The following is a 17,705-nucleotide window of genomic DNA, read 5'->3' as shown; positions in this document are numbered from 1 at the left end:
CCTTTCTTGGTCTTAACCTTAGAGACAAAGAAGTCGGCAAGCTCCTGGCACCAATTCTGTGACTCCTTAGGAGCAGAGCTGGTAGCTTCCGGGTGGGTTAACTCAGAAGAGATCTTAGAGTTCAGCCATGCTGTTTGCTTCCTCCCTGATTCGCTCCCGGAAATGGTCTTTTTAGCCTCTCTTATAGCCCTCTTATAAAAATAGAGGGCCTCCAAATGCAGCTCTTTATCTTCCAGATAGAACTTCCACCAGCATCTCTCCCTGGACCAAGCCCGCTGTTTGAGGAGCCTAAGCTCCTTTGTGAACCATTGCGGGCTCTTGCCCAGGGGACGAGGGTTGGATTTCATCCTACGGGGTGCTACCACATCAAGGGCCACTTCAACCAGTTCCTGGAAAATACTCAGTTTCTCTGCAGGGTCAGCCAGCTCAAAAAGATTGACTGGTTGATATCCTTAGCCACAAGATTTCCAAATCTGTCTGGGAAGACTTTTGATAGATTTCTTGAGAGGACTTTAGGGCCAGTGCGATCCGGGATATGTTTAGGTTTCCTTTCCGGTAAAGCCAGACAGAAGGAAATAAACCCGTGATATTCCCTGGGCGGCGCACAGGTTGCCGGCAATCCACTGAAAAGGAGCCAATCTAGCACATGGCCAGCAATGTGGGTAGCAGCTGTCACATGTTGCCGATACCCCAAAAACAGTTGAGGCTGGCCATCCTGGCTTGACTACCCCCCCCCCCTCCCCAAACCGCCCTCAAAGTCAGACAAAAATATCTGGAGTACTTTGCGGGTGGGGGGCCATTGATATGCCAGTAAATGTTTGAGAAACATTTTTTGAAAATACTTTATTTTAAACTGAAATAATATTTCATTTGATTTACTGCTTGTGTTTCTTTTAGCTGTCTCCTAGGTTCTCCAATGGGCTTTTCTTTTTGGCCATTTTCTTAAATAGTGCAAACATAATTTATTTGATGCATGAGGTGACAATCTCTTTAGCTAACTATTCTGTTGTGGGTTTGCTACACACACATTGTTTTTGTTGTTAATGTATGTAATGCATTAATGATAAAAATAATCATCCTTTTCAGCACCATTAATTGTTTTGAGTGACTAAAATGGCCTGATTGGGGCCAATTTTAGAGCACTGTGTGGGTTATTTACTAAAAGCAAATCCACTTTGCACTACAAGTGCACCGAAAGTCAGTGTAAACACCAACTTACTCCAAAAACTGGTATTGAGCACTGAAAGAAGAAGCCACACATTGTTGAGGATAAAACATTTTACTCCATGCACATTCACATGTGCGTTTGAAAAGGGTTTTTGAACAAACCAACATCTTTGTTTTTATGTTTGACATAAGAAATATCTTTTTTTTTTTTGCTTAAACATGCATGTTTCAAACCATAATGTACACAACTCAGGAACTTACAAAGTTCAACTTTGAAAAAGGTTTCTAGAAAACCCACTTTCCTCATGGGATTACGGCAGGTGGCAATTTCAAGGCACGCAGGGAGCCTTGTTTAGGTTTAGTGGCCTGAGGTGAGGTCACATGGCTTATAGGAGTTAGGCCATGTGAGTTTTGCCGCTGTTTATTCAGGCAAGCAGGGATTGGTTGGTTTGAGGGGAAGGTCACATGGCCTACTAGATATAGGCAATGTGAATCTTGCCTCAGAATTTTCCACAACCTCCTGCGCCTGCTTATATAGAATGGGTTCTGTGACTGGGAGCTCATTTGTCTCAGAAGGCACAGCAATGCTAAACCCCCCCCACCAAAAAAAAAAATATATATATATATATATATATATATATATATACACCGTATTTATCGGCATATAACACGCGCCGGCGTATAACATGCACCCCAAGTTTAGGAGGGAATTATAAGGAAAAAAACTTACATTTAAATGCCCATCAATGCAGCCTTGCACAGCATCCATCTGCATGCTTGTCCAGTGTCATTTGCAGCCTTGCAGTCAGCAGCCTTGGTGTGAAATACACAGAGCCAGTCCTCGGCTCTTCTCGGCGGCTCTTGTTCACTTTCGGCTCCACTCGTAGTCCCGCCCGGGATGGGCGTGACTGTGAGCAGAGCTATCTGAACCTAGCCGAGTATACGGGCGGCACTCGAGTGAAGCCGAGAAGAGCCGAGGACCGGCTCTGTATTTTGGCGCCGGCGGCGCCTTTTTCAAATCGCGGTCAGCGATTTTGAAGCTCAGGATCACAGGGGATCGGCGTATAACACGCACCTGCGATTTACCCCTGATTTTAAGGGGAAAAAAGTGCGTGTTATACGCCGATAAATACGGTATATAAAAATATTCACTTGTGTGGTGGTGTCACCTTAAAGTCAAGGGGGACAGTTGAAATCCTATGCAAGTTGACCTGAGTTTTAATGACTGGGTCTCAAAAGTGTATAAGTGAAGTTGAGTATATTCAGGAAGTTTAAAGCTGTTATTTTTTTATGATACAGCTTGAGCGTTGTAATTTCTTTCAATGTTATTTATTTACTCAATATATCTTATCTTTTAAAACAATAATTGGCTGTGTACAGTTATTATCCAGTTACCATTTATCCAATACGCCAGCCACAATTAGCTTTGTGACTGGAGTATTTCTTTATTGGTAATCTGCTTTGCTGTCTGTTTTCCCATTGTAAACTAAAATCCCAAATCCCTTCCAGGTTAGATCCTGTGTACGGGGTGTGAGATGCCTTCCAGTGTCCCCGCGGATATTTATTTATTATGATTTTGTGTTTCAAACTTCATCATACCCGGGATATCTACTAGACTCTTGGTGAACAGATTTAAGTGTGTTATTGCTAAGAATTACAGGCCTACAATATAAAACACCAAATTTCTATGCAAAATAATTGTACCGCTTTGAGACGCAAAAATATTAAATAATCATATCGCCAGGGAGGCTAAGGGTTAAGATATGGGTGGAGAAACATGGGGGAGGCTTCAAAGGTGTGACGGGGGAGGGGTGCTGCGGACACATCTCATTACTGGAAGCGTATTGGGGGGGTTTATACACATCAATCCTCAGAGTTCTTTGCCATGAGGTGCCATGTTGAACTTCCAGTGACCAGTATGAGAGTGAGAGCGATAACACCAAATTTAACACACCTGCTCCCCATTCACACCTGAGACCTTGTAACACTAATGAGTCACATGACACCAGGGGAGGGAAAATGGCTAATTGGGCCCAATTTGGACATTTTCACTTAGGGGGTGTACTCACTTTTGTTGCCAGCGGTTTAGACATTAATGGCTGTGTGTTGAGTTATTTTGAGGGGACAGCAAATTTACACTGTTATACAAGCTGTACACTCACTACTTTACATTGGAGCAAAGTGTCATTTCTTCAGTGTTGTCACATGAAAAGATAGAAGAAAAGATTTACAAAAATGTGAGGGGTGTACTTACTTTTGTGAGATACTGGATATATCTCGTTATGTATGTATCTTGTGGTGTGTATGTATATATGTGTGTGCATGTATGTATGTGTGTGTATAAAAAAAGAAATAAATTAAAGAATATAATATATATATATTAAAGTATGATGCAATACTGCCTCAAATTGAAGTTGAATCCCCCTCTGTCAGCAGTTTTAGCAACTCTACATGAGAGGAGAGAGTAAGCATTATTAGACATAGCTTGATGTACCATGAAGTATATCGTGCGTAATTATAAAATGAAATAAAAAATTAACCATGGTTAATTACTATCAAACGTATTTTTTATTTAAATTTTGAAAAGTAAGCAATGTGTAACTGTGCTAAATCAAAACATTTTACATTTTTGGCAAACAATCAATATTAAGTGAAAAATTGCAATACAATTACTTTTCTTTACTAACCTATAATGGTAAATATGTAAATATATACTTTTTGGTTTATGCTACAGAGACAAATGTTGCTTGAGGAACTATGTTCACAATATCCAGAGCCAGAAAACGATACAGCATTTCCATGTAATCCATTACGAAATATTTCCATGCTGCAATCAACAAACTCAAGAGGAAGGTGAAAAGGAACGTCTTGGGAATACGGAATGGTGCAAGTGCAGAAAATGCATTCCAATGGTGACTCCTGTTGAATTTTTTTTTGTGCTGCCAGGAAATCACCGAGGTGGCCGGCAGCATACCAGAGGGTGTTGAAGGCATTACACAGTTGGAAAGTTTCTAAACTTATAGTGAGAACGTACAAAATGTACAAGTCCATACCATCTCCCTGCATCTTGAGGGTCCACCCACTGTGTCGATCCTGACCACAACAGGTGTAGATTAAACATCCAAATTATTACTGATAATCTATTTCATGTTTAATATAAATTTAAGCATTCAAAAAATGATGTGTTGTATACTATTGTCATACAAGATTATTAAAAGTTTATCTCTACAACCAGTTAAAGCCGATTTCCGCTCATTTGTCTCTCCCCCCCCCCCCCAACCCCTCAGGTGCCTCATTTGGCACCTTTCAGGGGGAATGTGGGATTGCTTCATATGTCAGATTCATGTATTCTAATGACGTTGAAGCCTTAGAGCAGGGATCCTCAAACTACGGCCCTCCAGCTGTTGCAGAACTACACATCCCATGAGGCATTGTAAAACTCTGACGTTCACAGACATGACTAGGCATGATGGGAATTGTAGTTCCTGAACACCTGGAGGGCCTCAGTTTGAAGACCCCTGCCTTAGAGTAACATTCAATTTTATTTGTTCATGTTTTATTATTTTTTTTTTTTTACAATTATGTTAACAGTGTTATGTAAAAAAAGGAAACAGAATGAGAATATTCATACATCTTTACATGTTTGTATACTTGCATTAGGCTGTTAGATACAGTTAAAAATAAAAATTATTTTTCATTCATAATTATCTAAAAATTTCTTTTTTTGGAAGAGGATAAATATAGAGATAGATAGGAGTCGATAATGCACCATGTCATTAATGAGCACTGTTGAAAATTAGGAGAAGAAGAAAAAAACAAAACAATTTAAATAATATTAATATTATTTGGATATTCGGATTTATGTACGCCCTATTTTAGAAAAAAATTACATAACCAAATACATTTTTTACAATATTGGAATAATTTCACCAAAAAAATAAGAAACAATTTTATTAAAGAAAACACTAGTGGGTCAAGTTAAGACATTTATATAGATTCAACATTGCTATAAATTTAGTGTGTGCATATCTGTCATTATCATCTCTATCAATTTTTTCATAAACATTTCTCACAATCCCATTTTTTACAGCCACATGGAAATTCAAGGTTCTTGCTTGGCATTTGTATAGTTTCTCCAGTTTCTCCAGTTTCTAATGTTTTATTTTTTTTTCTATTGCTGGTTTTCTTATAATGTTGTTGTTGTTATTGTGGCATAACACTTCTTTATTCCTGGCCTCCTCTGAATTATAACGATAGTGTATCCGTTTTAGGTCTGTATTTTAGCATCATGTTGTGGAAGCTTTTCAATGCACCAGTCTGGCAAAAGTATGTCCTTCATTATTTGTGGATCAAGAACGATTGCAGATAGTGCATCATAAGCTTGGCTGTTTCTATACTAACCATGCCACATGTGGCTCATCAATGCTTATTTCATATTTACACTTATATTTTGCTTCTCCTAGTTTCCAACTGTGCTCATTAATGATATGGTGCATTACTGACTCCCATCTGATTTTAAATACATGTTTGTCCCCTTTGCACATTGGGCTGCACCAATAAAAATGGTTTAGAATTGAACCAATCCATGGTGTCAGTGGGCCGGTATGCTTTTTTTTGTAATGGACAGTTGTAATAGTTTTCTCTTTAGATTTTTGACAGTGCCATATGTCAAATTGGTGATTTACACGTTCATATTCTGGACCACACAACAGTTTTCTAATTCCTGTATGGCGATCTGTGCCAATAATATGCACTTCCAATTTTGCATCACAAATTCTGTCTAAGCATTTTTCGAAGCCAAATTTCTCCATGGACTCAGAGGAAGTGCTCTGAGTCACCTGCACAACTTCCATGTCCACATTTTTTTTTTTTTTTCTTTTTTAGAAATTCGCTCCATGAATGTGTATGTACAATATTTTGCAGAAAAACCTGACCAATGTCACATTGTCCCTGTCAGAAACCATGAACCAGACCAAGACAGAAGTACAGTTAAATCACACTTGTTTTATTAATAAGAATAAAAAGGTAAGTAAGCCAGCCAAGCCAGAGTTCAGTAACCAGATCGGGTAATCAGCCAGGCCAGAAGTCAGGGATCTAAGTAGAGGAACCGCAAGCAGGATAAGGAGCCAGAAGGGATGTCAGCAAAGCCAGTCTTTAAACAGGAACGCAGGAGATGGTTTCTTGTGATGTGGCGAAGGCAGGAATTAAGTGAGCTGGAGATCTTTAAGTAGGTTGGACTGATGAGCAGATCCACAACAGCTGGTTAACTGTGGAGAGAGATGAGAGCTGGCAATTAGCAACAGCTGAGTGGCCAGCTCAGAGAAGGAAGGGCTGAGCCAGCCCTGACAGTCCATCGCCCACAAGGAATAAGGGTTTGCCGTCTAACATTTTTCGGACCTCTTGCTGGTCTTTTCTCCAGTGTAGGTCGATTGCTGGGAAAATAATATGTTGTTGTGACAAGTGGAAAGAGGATATTCCAAACATTGTAATTCCCGTCAGGTCACATAACTCTTTGGATTTTGTTAAACTAGATCCCCTCATTTCAGATCTTCCCCTCAGATCCACAGCGATTGCACTTACAAGTGCACTTGTAGTGCAAAGTAGATTTTCCTTTCGTAAATAACCCCCCCATGTGTTTTACTAAAACTGAAGAGTACAAAATCTGGAGAAGCTGTGCATGGTAGCCAATGAGCTTCCAACTTCAGCTTGTTCAATTTAAAGCTTTGACGAAAAAATCCTGGAAGCCGATTGGTTTCAATGCAGAGCTGCACTAGATTTTGCATGCTCCAGTTTTAGTGAATCCCTCTGTGTCTGCAGAGAGAGATAGGGGTCTCTGCAGGGTCACTGGCGGGCATCTCACACACCATACACCGGGTCTGACCTGGAAGAGATTTACAGTAATTTACAATTCTGAAAACTCTTCTGTTCCTCTCACTAAAATGCTGTCAAATCCTCCATGTTTTATTTCTCTGAGATGTAGAAGATCACCAGAGGGGCTGACACACTTGAGGAAGGTCTATCTGATTAATGAATGTGGATCACCCCACCCGTACTAGGTGTGACATACAACCCTTCCCCCACACACAGGATCACAGAATAGAACACCGAGGATAATCCAGGAGTCCAACCAGCCAGCTTACTCTAAACTTCTAGATTTGCCATCTTCGTGTATATGTCCTGATCTACAACCCATTACCCCGATCATACTGGAAGTAATGGTGGGAAGAGGCATGTTTTTTTGTGGATGGTGGAAAGTTGTCCATGATTCTCATGAATTGGTTGACAATAAAAAATAAATCAGCAGGAAGTTTGGCTCGCCAGAATAACATGAATTTGGGTTCTGAATTGGCACATAATGTTGCACAGAAGTAATGTAATAACAGAAAAAAACGGTCTAAGATACTTGCAGGGAAATTCACATGATTAAAGGATAAGTTAATCTTTAAGAAAAAAAAAATACTAAAAAAGTGCATTTATATATTTTTTTTTCTTAGGATACAGCATTACACGTAAGATCATCAGATCTTCGGTACAATGTCAGGCTCCTGCAGACTGTCAGTGTAGATGTCTCCCCCGTACCTCCAATACAGGCAGTTACTTCATTCCAGGAAGAATCAATGAACTACAAGGATGCTCACCACCGCCCCCCTCATATTTCATTGAGAACTACAAGCCGTCATCTGAAAAGGCTTTCCGTACTTGTCTCTTCATTCACAGAATTTTGACTGGGGCCGTGTATATATGGGGGGGCGGCAGTTTTCTTAGATTAACATTTTATAAATCATCCAAGAGAGAATGACATAAAAGGGTTAATCTGTGAAAGGGAGGAGCTATATAGCTCAGTATGAATAGGTAATGGTAGAGGTCATGTGAGTGGAAAGAGCTGGAGCACATTCATTGGTTGGTGTTGGTCATGTGATGAGTGGGCGGGGTCAGTGCTGACTATATCTGGGTGGAGGGGAGAAGCAGTCAGCCATTTGTGTGTTGGGAGAAGCACATTGAAGCTCCTTGTAGGGAAATAATCTTGATTGATATATCAGCACAGAGATGACTTTTATCTCAGTATAGGGGGAGAACCAACTTGTATGTCAGTACAGGGAGATTTCTATATCAGAGACAGAGCTCAGTCCAGAGAAATCATTCATAAATAGGACTTAGTTGTCTCTTCTGATCTTCTAGAAATAAGACGAGTTATAAAGTCCAGTGTTCTGTGTAGGGAGCTGCTAATACAAAAGTTGTATTTGGAAGGAGATCCTGAGAGAAATGTTCTGGTATGTGAATGTAACCATCACCCAGCGTGTGTATAGAGCTCTATGGGCTGTGCAAACTAATTTGGTTGAGGGTTCAGCCTCAAAAAGCAATCCACCTTGTATGAAGTTGGGGATTGAAGGATAGATTTTTTTTTTTTTTTTTTTTTTTCTCTGCTCCCTCTTGTATTTTTGCAATAACAGTGCAGCAATGCCTTCAGTATACAATTTCCTTTACATTCTGGTCAGAGTAATTCTTAAAACTGTAAACCAGAAATGAAGTAAATTTTTTTGGTCTCATTGGCCTTTTCAAGCAGTAAATACAAAGCATCGTCATCAGAATCCGCACTGCAGGCTCTTCCCATATTTTGATGGGTTTTGTCATCAGCTGGGTGATGGGTTCATTACCCCCTGTGTGCTCCTAATTGTCCCCCCCCCCCCCCGCTGCTCATTGATCCCTTCCCCCTCTACTTCTCACCATCATATCGTGTACAGGAGCTCCAATAATGTGGAATAGGTGACATCACCTCTTTGGTAACAACCATGGCTTCCTTATAATTTAATACAATGGGATAGAAAAAAATAGATCTCTTATTAGTGTTGGTGTCAGGAATTGCTCCATCACTGATCGCCAATGGAGTGAAATGACATGATACAGGCACTGGAAGCTTAGTCTCCCAGGTCTTAGGATGTCTCATGGCCATGTCTAAGGACACCGCCCAATAATATATTAATGTTTAATACTCTGTGCCATCAGACACTCCACACCCCGGGACACATGTCCAGGTTCTGATATATTAAAGGTACACAGGGTTTTATTATAACTGTTATGGACCTTCATTATACTACACACACCCAAATATCTTCAGCTAAATTGAGTAGTAGTTTGCCCCGCTTACGTGAAACAGTCCTTAACTAAGACAATATTCATCCAGTCTCCAAAACTGATATAGTAAAGTAAATGGTAAGGAATGCAGCATTGTATTCACCATTCCCCAATCCCCCCCCCCCCCCCCCCCCGACTATCAATGTAGAGCCCAGGGGGTATGGAATATACATAGGACATACAGGACAAGTCTGTGTTGTTCAGTACAAACCAGGGCGCAGAATATATACAATGCAGAACAGTGGAAGACAGACTTTCCCATTCATATACTGTATATATCACCCAAAAAGTTCATCACAATCTGTAAAGCTCAACCTATTAAAAAATCCCTTTACAGAAACAATGGTTATCCAACACCCAGAGCGGGTGAGGGGAAACCTTTAGGCTTGGTAGGTAGGAACCAATAAGTCTCCCCATCGCAGATGTGGAATATATGCAATGTATCTCTTTCCATTGAGTGTCTTTAGAAATCAACCAGCATTCTGGCAATGTATCAAAGGAGCCTCAAATTCTCCAATACAGACCCAGGTAACAACCACAAAACATGCACACTCTAATCTCCCACCAGATGTCAAGAATGCATACCCCATGGTAACCTAATACCTAGAGCAAGATCCTTGATTGGAGGTGAAAAGCTTATTATAGAGAATATAAAACCAACTGCCAAAGTTATTACAGCCCGCAATACCACTGGCCACAGATAGAGACCCTCACCCAGATCTATCTGGCTGGACACACACAGGAAGATGTAATTCTTGCATACAGTCTAAGGAATTTCAGAAATGTGTGGGATTTACTTGGCTGCTCCCACAGCCCTTAGAGTGTACTAAACTATTCTGTGAGATAGAATGCTTACATTATTACTTCTCTCTCTGTCCACACAACACAGATCCCTGTCTGAGCATACAGACCCTGCCTGGCATCAGAAGCTGGGGCCGGCGTGGAGCGCACAAAGGGCGTGCGTGACGTCACGGGTCATCTGATACTTTCCGGGTACACTTCCGGGGGAGGGCTTCCACCGAGAGGAAAGACTCGTAGTGGATAGGCTACGTGCTTTGAGCTACTGCTCCTTCAATAGGCCTGAGGGGGGAGTGTCAGCAGTTTGCTATTTTTATATGCCGGTGCCGTGGGACTACAAGACCCAGCGCTGGCTAAAAACCACACAGTGCTGATAATGGCCAAGAACAATGCACAGGAGTACTATGGGGGGGAGGGGAGCACTAATGGAAGAGTGTGAAAGAAAACAAAACTATAGTGTACAGGTGATCACTACTGTTACATTGCTAATAAATTTGACTGCACTAAAAGGTAAAATAATGAACACTTAAATGTTTGTGTGTGTGTGTGTATATATATATATGTGTGTGTGTGTGTGTGTGTGTGTGTGTGTGTAAGATAAAAATAGAAAAAAAATAAAAACGTATTATATAAAAACATTAGTACATTCTATATACTAATAATATAAACTGATATTTTAAAAAAAGAGAGGTAGGACATGCATATTAGGAAAACACAAGAAGACATGTAAGTGAAGAGCATGTGTACCTGGGCACTATAGCGTGTAGTTACGTTTGGTTATATTGGCAAGAAAAGACTCCAAAAGGGTCGACTGGAAAGTGATAAATGTATCCGTGTGTGTGTATATATATAACATTGGTTGATAGGGGAAGTCTGTAAAAATGAAATGAACAAGAGGAGTGGGGCGGGGAGCCAAAGAGTTGTTAAGGAGATTATTCAAACAATATATGCATAGTAGCTTTATATATAAGAGAGCATGGACTGAAGGATAACCATGCATTCCCAAAAATGCTCATACATGAAGGCAGAAAATAAAAACTGTTGGGATGGGCTCATAGCAGTGTGTGTACCTCAATTTCCTAGTTTTAACCCGCCAGGTGTAAGGGTGCCCAAGGAGTAAATCCAATATGTTTCTTGTTGGCACAAGCGTTTTATAACGTTCGGCCGCAGGGTATGTGCCTGGAATGGATTCAATAACCCACACACCCAGACCAGCTTTAGACTGGCCGTGGTGTGTTAGGAAATGTTTAGGGACGCTGTGGTGGTCTCGGCCTTGTTCAATAAAGCACCAATGTTACCCAAAACGTGCCCTAAGCACCTTGATGGTTCAGCCAACATAGAAAAGCCCACAAGGACAGGTTAGACAGAAAACAAGTCTGTCGAACAATTGTAAAATTCTTTGAGGTTGTAATTTTTCCCTTTGACACTGAAGGTTTTTTGACCATGGCGTACGAAAAGACAAGTAAGGCAGAGGGGTTTTTTGCATTGATACATTCTTCTGAGGGGTATGAGGACAGGTTGTGATGAGGTCAGTTGAACTGACTTAATTCTGCTAGGTGCGATTTTGCTCTTAATGTTTCTAGATTTTCTATATGTCTCTTTCGGTTTGATACCAGCTGAAGTTTTCAAGTGGGGATCTTCTAAAAGAATAGACTAATGTGAGTCCAGTATTTTTTCCGTTTTCCTATGTTTATCATGAAATTGTGTAACAAAAATGTGTTGCTTGACGACAGGTGAGGAGTTATTACGACTGGTAGGAAGCCTGCGATTGTTGTTAAAAGCTGTGTCTGAGTGGAGCAGGGTATCCTTTTGTCTTGGAATTTTTTAGACAAAAGTTGGCCATGGAAATCATAATCTGAGTCTCTACTGCAGTTCCGGAGACGGCAGAACTGACTGCGGTGGATGATATTGACCCATCTGGGATGGTGGCAGCTGGTGTAATGTATGAAGGAATTGCCTGCAGTGGGTTTGATAAAATTCTGTGCATATATGGTTTCATTGTCATGGCAGAGTTAGGCCAAAGATAGGCCCGAGGTGTTAGTGTTACAATACTGTACAAAGGCGACAATGTCATCAAACGTACCATCCCAAATGATCACTGTTATCGATGTATTGACCGTAATATATTACATGTGCAGTAAAGGGGTGGTCAGCTGCGAGGTACGTGTGTTTCTATATCCCATAGTGAGATTAGCATAACTGGGGGCAAAGTTTGCCCCCATGGCTGTACCATTAATCTGAAGGTAGTGTGTCCCTTCTGACTCAAAGTAGTTGTGTTCGAAGCAGAAGACCAAAGCTTCAAGTATGAAGTTGGCTTGCCAGGGATTGGTGAGGGGGTCGTTGGCTAAGAAGTGTTCGACAGCCCTTACTCCTACATCATGGGGTATCGATGTGTAGAGTGATGACACGTCAAGGGAGAGCCACTAACAGTTCTTATTCCATGAATAGGGTTTCAGCATCTCAAGTAGGTGGGATCCATTGCATATGTAGGAAGGGAGATTCTGTGCCAAAGGTTGGAGAAATTGATCAATGTATATGAAAAAGCCACTGGTGACGCTATCCACGGCCGCTACTATTGGACGACCTGAAGGATGGGTGAGATCTTTATGAATTTTCGGCAGGTGGTAGAAATATGGAACTTTGTAGAAATTTTTCCTAAAGAACGCGGCTTCTGGTTTGGAGATTTCATCAGTAAAGGCTTTGTTGACAAGTGTAGTGGCTTCAAGTGCAAATGTGGGGTCACTAGGGAGCGTAGCATAGGTGTTGGTGTCTGAGAGCAGTCTTCATGATTCGAGGATGTAATCATCCTTCTCCTGAATGACTGTACTGCCCCCTTTGTCTTCAGGTTTGATGACAATGGACTCAGCTGCTCTAAGGCATTACGTTCCAGTGGGGGAAGGTTTAATTTGATATAAGTGTGCTTTGAAGCAGTACTGCACATGTTGATGATGAGGTTTGAGTAGACTACCTGGTAAAAGGTCTGTAGATAGGGACCCTTGTTATATGTTGGATTAAAAATAGACTTTGGGCGTAGTGTGGTGTATATGTCAGCTGTGGGTAACCTGCATCCCCTAAAAAAGAAAACAAAACAGATACTGGTCATAAATTATGGATGAAATAGTGGTGCTAATCCCCAGGTGGGGAGATGCCAGACACTCTTATCCAGCCAGTGAGCTGAATACAGACGTGACTAGAAAAAAAGTGAAAAAAACATATATTGCTAAATATCCCAAAAAGTAAAAATTAATATTAAATAAAATTATTCAATTAATTCAATATGAGCTAATATAAATTATAACACTCAGTGAAAGTGATATACAAATATATAAATCCAAGACAAAATATATAATAAAAATTGAACACAGTAAATGTCTATAAAGTCCAGAAACCAATCAATCATGAAAATATTTGAAGAAAGTCAAAAAAAAGAGTGAGGGTGACTCAAACTGCTCAGCTGTGTTTTCAAACATCCACCACACCTCTGTGACGTGAATCCACTCCCTGCTGAAATTCAAACTCACCAGCTGTTAAGGCCTCTCACTCTCGTGTTTGGCCTGACAGAGCCTCTAACCCACCTACATGGGGGTTAACATGCGAGCATACACCTCCACTGCTCCATAGGAACACCGCCGGCTACTATCTCGTAGGAGATCTTTCAGAGAATAAGTACAGTAAGCAATTTAGTCATACCAGATATTGCATGACTCCACTGGATGGTGGTCTCTGACACGACACGCAGCCTTGACGTACAGTAGGAGACTGAACTTTTGCAGAGCTTCAGCCTCAGTAAAGCCATCTAGAAGTGTGTGTTCTGAAAAATGCCCTTATATGATTCTTCGTGGCACTTTTGGCTGGTACTCGGCATATAGGCCTCCAGTGTAGGTATGTAGGTTTTCTGTAGCCATCATACCACAGCTGATTTGTTCCATTCTTGTAGATCTCAGTCATCATCTGCTCTCTAACAAAACCAAAATCATTTGTTCGTGGGAAAGAGTGGTGCTCATTAATAGGTACAACAAGGTTATATAAGTACAAATTTTATTAAAATTTAACAACATGCCTGACCTTTTGAATATTTGGCAAACCCCTATGCTGGGGGTTTGTGTTTTTTTTAAAATTGATGTAAAGAGAGCATAGAAACTGCAGCTTCAGCAATACAACAGTGTTTTATTAATTAGGCTGATATTCAGACTCTACTTTGGTGAACAATTCAATTTTATTCTGCTTTTTTTTATATGCAGATATATACTGTTACTTGTACAGATTTTCTTTGTTAAATTCTAATACAATTTGTACTTTTATATAACTTTGTTAGTGAGCACCACTCTTTCAAAAGTCCCACGGGCAAATGTTTCTTTGGTTTTGTTAGACAGTTTTTGGGTCTGAGTGCTGCTCACGTCTGAACATATGGAGGCTTTCTCTTCATCATCTGCTCCCTCCCCTTGACATGCTGTAATCTCCAACCTTCCACAGAGTGTAGTTGGACAGGTAGAACCATTGTCCAAATGTCATACAAGTACCACACTGGTTGAATTTGTTGCAGTTCTGATCCTTCGCCAGGTAATTGTGTACCTTGCAGTGCACACCCTTTATGCTGTTTTCACACAAAAAAATGCCCTCCAAGGAAACGCCCAACCTGGAGAGCCTTTTAAATAGTAACATTAGAACATATCTAAAAGAGTATACAGGTTTACCAATTCCTTTATCAAGGCTTTGGCCTCCTTTAGGGCCTTTATCCTGGTCAGTACATCCTGGGCCTCAACAGCATCATTGGTAGCCAGGAATTCCTCTTTAGGATGGCTAAGGGAACCATTTGGGCTGGGGATCAGGTCCATATTGTGTACCTGCTCCAGGGTCAATGTGAGGGGCCACTGTTTTAGCTGTACCCTGGAACTGGCTCACCTTAATCTTGGAAATAGTCCGGTTTCCATACTGCATGACATGACATGACTGGTATGGTTTGTGTAGTGTCTCCTTGGACAGATCATCCACGTCTGAGTCCTCTATCCAGCTGACACTGTAAAGATGGCAGAGGTTTGTGTGTTACTTCTTGCCATAATGAAAAGCATAAGAGGACTCGTGAGGGTTGGGGACTGTGGCAGAATAAACGTCAATATTGTTGGGTAGGTGATTCATCAGGGAGCACGATTCACAGGCCTCGATGTATAGAACCACCTTTTTGTACTACTTGTTGTCATACATGTACTGAATGGTCTTGTTCAGTTCCCTTAAGTGGAGGTCATCACTGGGAAAGGCCAGCTCCGTAATTAGTGAAGTACATAAAGATATGGTTCTTAGATCTACTCTTAATCGCCTTTCCAGATCATTTTCCCTTCACATCCTCTGCGTCATCTCTCAAAACCACCGCCAGGAAGTTGTCAGGAGTGATTAACTTCTTTGTGTTGTCCTTCAGCACTCCCACATATCTTTTCTGTTGGTTCGGTCTATAATGATTTCTTTGGCTGGATTCTCTTCTTTATCTGCCATATCGTCATGCATCACCACCACAATCTGCTCTTCAGGGGGTACCTTTCTTCTTGACAATTTGATAAGTGTGGCACACTTCAGCCTGATGTCTTAAGTTGCACCAGCCATTGGAGCTGGCCACCAGGACCACCTAGTGGTTCCCCCCATCTTCTGGGTCATCAATGGGCATGGATGTGGTCAGGACAGCGAGGCTGAGGATTAGGGTCACTGAAAGCATCTTGGATGACGTAACAGGATCCTGCTCCCCTCCGGTGGTCTGCGGTCCAGGTTTTATCATGGTGATGAGACCACAGATTGTGATTTCCCAACAAAATAAAAATAGAGACATGGATGCATGGATTGTTTTGAATAAATACTTGTATCCTTCATTATTGCATGTCAGCACCTAAAAACAGCGGCTAACGTGTTTCGGTGAATAGCCTTGATCACAGGACACATACAAATGAAAACAGAATATATAATATATTTTGTGTGTGTATATATAAATCGCTATCGAAAGTTTATTTAAGAAAAAGATCCCCACCATAACAATGATCTATACCTAGAGGCATTTTGGTTTGGAGGTCAAATATCCACCACACCTCCCGCTTGTGGTGGACAGCTCCTCCCCGTAGAGATAATTTTAACTTTTTAGACCCAGGAAAACAAAAGATGCCATATTGCCACAATGGACGCATTTAAATTGTTTAGAAACATTAGACAAGTTTTTGTCGTCATTATGAGACACCATGGAAATGTTTGCTAATCCTGGTTCTAAGAGGTCTCGAAGTGCATCCCACATATTGTTTATTACACAGTGTACATTCCACTGCATTGACAATGCTGCTAGTGCCACAATTAATAAAGTCATAAATCAAGAATTAGTATCCACCGACACAAGAAACAACATTTCTATGCTGTTTGGAATGTTTGTTACAAAAAGGGCACGTGGTGTTATCACTTTTATATGAACATGTGGTATGTAACTGACTGACAAGTTGACTCAAACATGAAGATCTCATATTTAAAGAACATATTGTTTTAAACTTTTATACTGCATGATGCTAGTTGTTCAAGATTTTTTTCTGTATGCATAAAAGGATATATAATGTATTAAAACTACATGTGTCTTTCTGAAATTCTTGAACTAGACTGATAGGGCGTACACACGGTCGGACTTTGTTTGGACATTCCGACAACAAAATCCTAGGATTTTTTCCGACGGATGTTGGCTCAAACTTATTTTGTCTACACACGGTCGCACAAAGTTGTCGGAATTTCCGATCGCCAACCACGCGGTCACGTACACCACGTACGACGAGACCTTTGGGCTCCTTTTGCTAATCTCGTGTTAGTGAAAGTTTGGTGAGAGACTATTCGCGCTTTTTCAGACTCGTGGTTTTCAGATCGTTTTCTGCCATTCAGTTTGTGCTTGTGGGTTTGTATCTGCTCTTCAGTGCGTGCAAGCAAGTTCCGCGTGACTTTAGGTAGTCATTGTATTCTTGTTCGTTCGTTACTGTTTTTCAGGTCGCTCTTCACAGGCCTTGCTGTTCTTCAGTGCGTTCTGTTACTACTTTCTGAGCAGCCGACCGTTTTCTAGCCATGTTTCGTATGCGTACTCCTCGTAGAGTTCGTGCTGTGCGGGGGCTTGGTGTTGGGGTCCTGACCTTGACACAAGTCCAGTCCGTGAACAGGGTGGGGAGGAGTTCATGGACCAAGAATTGGTTGCTTCAGCGTGACCAGTTCTCTCATATGCCTTTGATCCGTGAGAATAATCCTGATGATTTCAGGAACTTTCTCGGGATGACGGACCCCGTATTTCACCGTTTGTTGGCTTCGCTGACCCCCTATATTAGCAGGCAGGATACCTGCATGAGGCAAGCCATCACTCCGGAGCAGAGGTTGGTCGCTACCCTGCGGTATTTGGCGACAGGGAGAAGTCTGCAGGACTTGAAGTTCTCGACAGGCATCTCCCCCCAGGCTCTGGGGATCATTATCCCAGAGACCTGTTCTGCCATCATCCAGGTCCTGCAGAAGGAGTATATGAAGGTAAGATTTATCCTTTTATATCACATTTTATTGTATTGAATGTTTGCTAATATATTGTATTTCTTTCCTCATTCCCTAATTACCATGATTGT

The 17,705-nt window shown here is 41.1% G+C and overlaps 1 pseudogene; it reads right to left on the bottom strand.

Moving 5' to 3' along the window:
• Window positions 1-15,862, bottom strand: part of LOC141128400 (legumain-like) — a 38,540-nt pseudogene extending 22,678 nt beyond the window's left edge.
• Between the last annotated feature and the right edge of the window lie 1,843 nt (window positions 15,863-17,705).

Source organism: Aquarana catesbeiana, linkage group LG01 (assembly GCF_042186555.1).
Source record: "Aquarana catesbeiana isolate 2022-GZ linkage group LG01, ASM4218655v1, whole genome shotgun sequence".
Taxonomy (NCBI): Eukaryota; Metazoa; Chordata; class Amphibia; order Anura; family Ranidae; genus Aquarana; species Aquarana catesbeiana.
The sequence above is the reverse complement of the archived record's forward strand: the minus strand, read 5'-3'. Positions and strand labels throughout refer to the sequence as shown.